Source organism: Protopterus annectens, chromosome 2.part0, assembly GCF_019279795.1.
Source record: "Protopterus annectens isolate FY-2018-M chromosome 2.part0, PAN1.0, whole genome shotgun sequence".
Classification (NCBI taxonomy): Eukaryota; Metazoa; Chordata; order Ceratodontiformes; family Protopteridae; genus Protopterus; species Protopterus annectens.
The window spans coordinates 311,905,774-311,911,773 of record NC_056728.1 but is presented as its reverse complement, the minus strand read 5'-3'; the positions used below and the strand labels follow the sequence as shown (position 1 = coordinate 311,911,773).

Here is a 6,000-nt window from a genome sequence, read left to right as displayed (position 1 = left end):
AGCAACAACCACAGATTTTAATAACTAGCATTATAACTAACTAATAAACACATAGCTTTGCCTATTTCTTCTGCTCATACCTCTCAGGTCTCACTCTTTATAAGGTATGCCACTCATTTTGACTCTTAAAAACCCTAAGGAAGAATGCAATTTATCATAGCCTATGATTTTCCAAAGAATATTTTATCTGCAGTTCACAGACATTATAAATTGTTAACAATATACTTGATTCCACTTTTAACATTTTGTTTTCCAACTCTGATATCAGTTTGTCACACATTTTGTTCACTTGTCATATGTTATTTCACACATTTTAGTAAAGATAGATTAAGGGATTTATGTCTGAATTTGCCAGTGTCTGTATCTCTCATTGTATAATTAGAAATGGATTACATCATCCTCTTATGCACTTTGCCACTTACTGCTCACATACAGAAAAGACTAAAACAAGTAAATCACAGACGTTACTTTGCTAAGGCTGACCCTGTCAAAATCCATATAGACTATAAAATGCAAAATAATGGTACTATACAAAAAATGTGCACCACACAGACAAAACATGTTTTATAGGCTTTTCCTTTGTATAAAACATCACACAAGAGGCTATACTAAGTTTAACAGAACAAATGTCTATCTGCTTGGTATGATGGTATATAAGGTGGATATAATAGATCCCATGGCACACATCAAAAATAGATGAAGTACCCTGAAACCCCCCCCCCAATTTCCTCTAGTAGAATAAATACTACTTTGGATCTCCCATGAATTGAAAAAAGGCCACCACTCTAGTGTTGAGAGTAGTATGCTTCACACTTAAAACAAGTTCTTTTAATGAATTACTATAATTTATTATGATTTACCATGGATATCAGTTAAATATTCCTGACACTGAATACGCGACATACACTTTGAATGTGGAACCAAGAGGAACATGGACTTTTTTAAGACTTAAAATGAGGAACATAAAGGTTTTTTTTTAAACTCATTTTATTGAGAAAAAGTTTTGACTCTATAAGCATAAGAACAATATAGGACAGTAAACCAGACATTAACATACAAAAACAACAAAATATGACTATTTATTTACAAAGTTAACCAGAACAGCGCTCCTACCCCCAGCTGGATGCCGAATATTTCCAGCAGTAGGTGGCGCTACGGCTCTCCTCATCAACACGATGACGTACTCGGGATGGGTTCTCCGCCTTCTGCTTGTAAGTGGCTCCCCTAAGCGACTTCTATCATGTAGTTGCTATGTTTTGTGAGTTTTGATGATGTCTTTAGCGATTTGCTATGTCGCACGTCAGTCACGGACTCCTATACTCCCTGTAGTTTTGGCTTAGGCAAGCTTCAGAAATGAATGTCTGGTATTGCAGCTGCAAGTCAGTCAAGCGCTTCGCATGATACTGCGCAAAAGGGAAATAGGTGAGCGCAGTTTGGCTAGGTGTTTCGGGTCTGAAAGTCAAGGAATACCTTCAGAAAGGGAAAATAGGTGTCCCAGATTAATGCACCTGCACACTTATAATGAAATGAGTTTAGTACCAAGACGTCACTATTCTTTTAAAGGTAAGCTCTGCATAATATTACTTTCTTAGAAGCTACAGCTGCCTTGTTTATGTGCCAGTGGCAGCTTGCATCTCTATTCTCTACCTAAATGTGTGACAGTGGAACGGAATGCGTGACTTGTGATCAGACTTGAAACATGGTGATGCAGGCACATAAACTCAACTTAAATAGTGTTTTTAATATTTGTAGATTGCAAGTGTTGCACGTCATGTTTTTTCCATTATGGAAATGCCATTTCGTATAATGCATATATTTTTGTTTGTTTTTATACTTCATATGATTTATGAGAGACATCGAGTGACGTATCTCACGTGTGGCACTTAAAAACTATGTGGTAGCGGTCTTATCTGATTTATTTACATGATTGCAAGAAGAATCACCGGAGTTTTTTGTTTGTGATTGCACATTTTTCAGTAATACGTTGCTTTTACTTTGTGTATGTTGAATCACTGTCCATCTGGCAATGACCATGAACTTCAGATCTGTCTAGACAGGCAGCCCCCCCATCCTCAGCCAAAACACCTGTAGTATACTATTACTACTGGATTGTAGTGTCTTTATTTGTGAGTGACACCAGTCAACAAAGGCACTGTGCATGCAAGGAACCTGAATAGTGGGTAACCCGGCCTGCCTAAATACAGGATACAGTCACCCCTAGCGTAGCAGAGAAATATATGCTGTCCAAAGTGATACTAAGATTGGCTTGTATGTGGGGGTGGAAGAGTAAGGAAGTTCCAGTTATTTTTCAGCTTTGTAAGCTGAGTTGTATTAGTTTTAGTACTTATATATGATCCTGAAGGCGACCCTGACTGTATATTTGTTGTTTTAGAAATTGTATGGTATATAGATTTTGTGTTAGACTGCAGTAGTAATCTGCAGCTGGTCTTATACACTTATACCCAATACTTGTGTTCATTTACCAGATATTGGTGCCTTACACTGGTGTCTTGAAGTCATTCTTCCTTATTTGTTAGTGCTTCTTGCTGTAATGATACAACTTGTGAAACTTTCCTCCCTGGGTTACTTCCTGAAAGGTGCATCTGGTTCTGTCTTTCTTATTTGGTTAGTGAAAAGGAAAAGGCTGTTTGTGTAAATATCTGTATTCTTTTACATGCGTTTATGTTTCCTTGCAGTTCATCAATTTTTCTTGAAGCTTACTTCTAGGGTCTTCAAAGAAACAGGACTGTGGTCTTTCTTGTAGGACAGTGTAGTAAATACAGTTAAACAGGTAAAGTACTTTGTTTTATTTAGTTATTTTGTAGCTAACATTCTGAGTGCTTTACAGCTTGTGTTCAGTTTTAGAAGACATTAGAATACAAACATCAAACCTATTGCATATGTTCATACAGAACATAATACATGTTTTCAAGTAGTCAAGACTGGTGGGACTGTGCAGGTTAGCCCACAGATTTTATACACATTTTACTTTTAAAAAGAATGGCAGTGTAATTACGTGTAGTCATCCAGTTTTGCCAGTGTATTGTAACTTGGGATCACTGGTATACTACCTGAGCATCTGTTCAGCAGTCAACAGCAAGTGGAAAAGGTATGAATTTTCCTAGTTCAAAGGCATTTGACTGTTCCAAAAAGTGCATTTCTTCAAGCATGTATGAGTTACATAGCTTAGACAGACGACGCTTGCAGTGTGGAGATGAGAGCTGTTGAACGCTGGGCACACTGGGCTTAAGAACACAGTTATAAATTAGGCAGAAATAAGACTCCTAGAGCAAATGAGAGGTTGAGTCGCTGCCATTTTTTTCCTTGAGTAAGCTGTTTAAAGTGCTTAGCAGTTGGACTACCCTGAGGAAATATTAATAGCCTGGTACTGGCTGTAGCTGCATTTGACTGGGTATTTGACCCATTGTCACTGTTCTTCTCATTGTCTTTATGTACAGTAGCTCGTTTAGTGTGTATTTCTTGACAGTCATTCTCTCTGTGCTTCCCTAAATACTTGGATTATAGTGCAGTATATTAAAGTTGTCAGCATTAGATGTACCATGCTTTTGTATAGACACTTGTAGTCTCGTGTTATAATTACTGCATTAAGGAAACAAGAATTGTAAAAGTTATGTTTTTGACAGAATACAAAAGTATACTTGCATACTAGAGGAGTAACTAGTCAATGATGACCAAATTGTATGTTACAGCTACTGAAACATTAAACCACAACTTTGGTAGCAAGCCAGCAGTACGAGTGCATATGCGGCTGTAGGAATACAGTCTGTTTAGCAATGTATGCTAAAGGCTTGTTTGTTTATTGGTAACCCATTTGTGTGGCCTGAGCCAAGTGTTCCTTGTTCCATTGCTGCCCAGATTAAAGGTAAGACAAGACAAACAGTTGTAAAATTCTTATAAGCATGTTAATGGTCAGCAGAGGTGGTTTAGCCATGCAGTCTGCCTGTTCCATTTTCAGTCATCTTTGGCAGACTACAGCAGCTTCGTAGCATGCTTGTTGTAAAACCATGGCCTGTGTTCTTTGCTTTGCATTAGAAATTAAGTTAAGGATTGGGGCCATACTTCTGATGAAGACAGTCACCTGAAGCAGAAATAGGTGTAATCCTGTCCAGAGCAAAAAAGTTAGATGTCAGCCAAGACACTTTACTTATCTGTATACCTCTTTAATTTCCTGACCCACTGAAAGCCAGGTGTGATAGAACATTTTAACTTTCCATGCTTTACTGCGTGACCAAATTTATTAGTAAGTGCTCCATGAGACAGTGTTGTGCAAACGTGAAACAATGAATGCATGTGTATAATGTGGGTGAGAATCCAGTATGAAGTGGGAATGGAATACATTTTCCAGTGACAGTCCTCTGAGTAGGTTCTACTGGAGTGCCAAAAGTACTGATAATGACATAATGGTAATGACAGCAAAAGCACTGATAATGGTGACAGTTTTCCCCTCCCCCCATGCAGCTACATTGTGTATTGGGGATTGACTCATGGCCTGTACCCACATAAGACTTTAAGTCTTAAAGATCTCAAAAGGTGAAATAGGTTTACTTGAATTGATACATTGCAAGTGCTTCATTGTATTGTCCCCCCAGTCCCCACCCCCACACATATACATGCTGCCAGAATGGCTTGTAACTTACCTTCTTATCTGTTGTCTTCATAGGCAGCTGTGATGTGTCTGAGCACAGTTTCCCCTGTATAGTTGGATGTTCTTTGTTTTTTAGTTTAATAAATATTTACATACTCAGCCTTTCTTTGCCCAAGTTATGCGGGTTCTTCTTATCTTTAATATTTTGTTCACCAATTCCTGGCCCAGTATGAATACATTTTTTTTAAACTAGTGTTATTCATTGCTGCTCCTCAACACCACCCCCACTATCCTACCCTCACTAATAATGCTTCATGGAATTATGTGTTTAGCGGAGACACAGACAATGACTATGAATGGTGCCCTGAACATGTATGTCTGCATGTGGCTGTCCACTGTGTAAAGTCCTCGTGACCAAAGGCATCACTAGAAGATTGTTCACTGTTTTCAGTTAGCTGTGCATATTTAATTTATACAAAAGAGAAAAAAAACTGCTGTATTTGTGGAATAAAGAACAACTGTAGATTACATTTTATTTTGCTTTCTTGATTATTAAAACAAATTTCAGACATTAATGTAAATGTAATTTCATTTGTTTTGTAGGTTATTTACTTGTGTCACACTGCTATCAGATTTGCTTGTTTAAACAAAATGGGAACAAGATTCTGTAGTATTTCCCTGCTTACAAAATAGACATGAGGTACATGCATGTAAGCATCACTCATTTTGTAGATGTTATGCAGAACTTTTGTATTGCTAGTACTCTACTGTTTTTTTGGATTTATTCACATTGATTTGTCAATTAATTGACAAACTTTTTAACAATTCTACAGACGGGTCACTGGTATTTAAGTACACTGCCATGAATGTTATAGGTATTGTGCTGAGCAATTTTCACATTTTCACTAACCTGTTACCGTTTCTTTTGAAGTTAACCATAGTTGTTAAAATGAAAACTGCTATTCTTGTTTTTTTTCTTTACCAATTTACAAATACCCTGTCTAAGAATGAAATATTTGTTTTGTAGATATTTCATATTGAGTATGATGAGTAGGGTGATGGTTACATTATCGCTGCCATGTTTTAGTTATAACATTTGTATATCTGAATGTAATTTTTTGTATAATTTTGATTTTTAATGAAATGCTAAATCTCTGATGCAGGGTTGTGTGAATAAACTCATACTAACACAAAGTTTAAAAACAAGATGATGATACAAAGTGTATGATGACAAATTATCCATTTATTTATTAGTGCAGCCAACAGCCATTTTGCATATGTATACCTATGTATGTGTGCGCTTGCATGCATGTGTGTATATAGATGTTTAAATACGTACATATATTTATATATATATGTATGCGAGTATGTGTAAAGAGAGATGCAAACCTGTC

At 36.8% G+C, this 6,000-nt stretch overlaps 1 protein-coding gene across 4 annotated transcripts in view; it reads left to right on the top strand.

Annotated features, from left to right (window-relative positions):
- Positions 1 to 1,213: 1,213 nt before the first annotated feature.
- The window catches only part of MARCHF3 (membrane associated ring-CH-type finger 3), a 1,103,404-nt gene continuing 1,098,617 nt past the window's right edge, over positions 1,214 to 6,000 (top strand). For all 4 annotated transcript variants that reach the window (XM_044060792.1, XM_044060789.1, XM_044060791.1 and 1 more), the window contains exon 1: positions 1,214 to 1,563. The gene's annotated coding sequence lies outside the window, so the exon portion shown is untranslated. The remainder of the gene's footprint in view (positions 1,564 to 6,000) is intronic.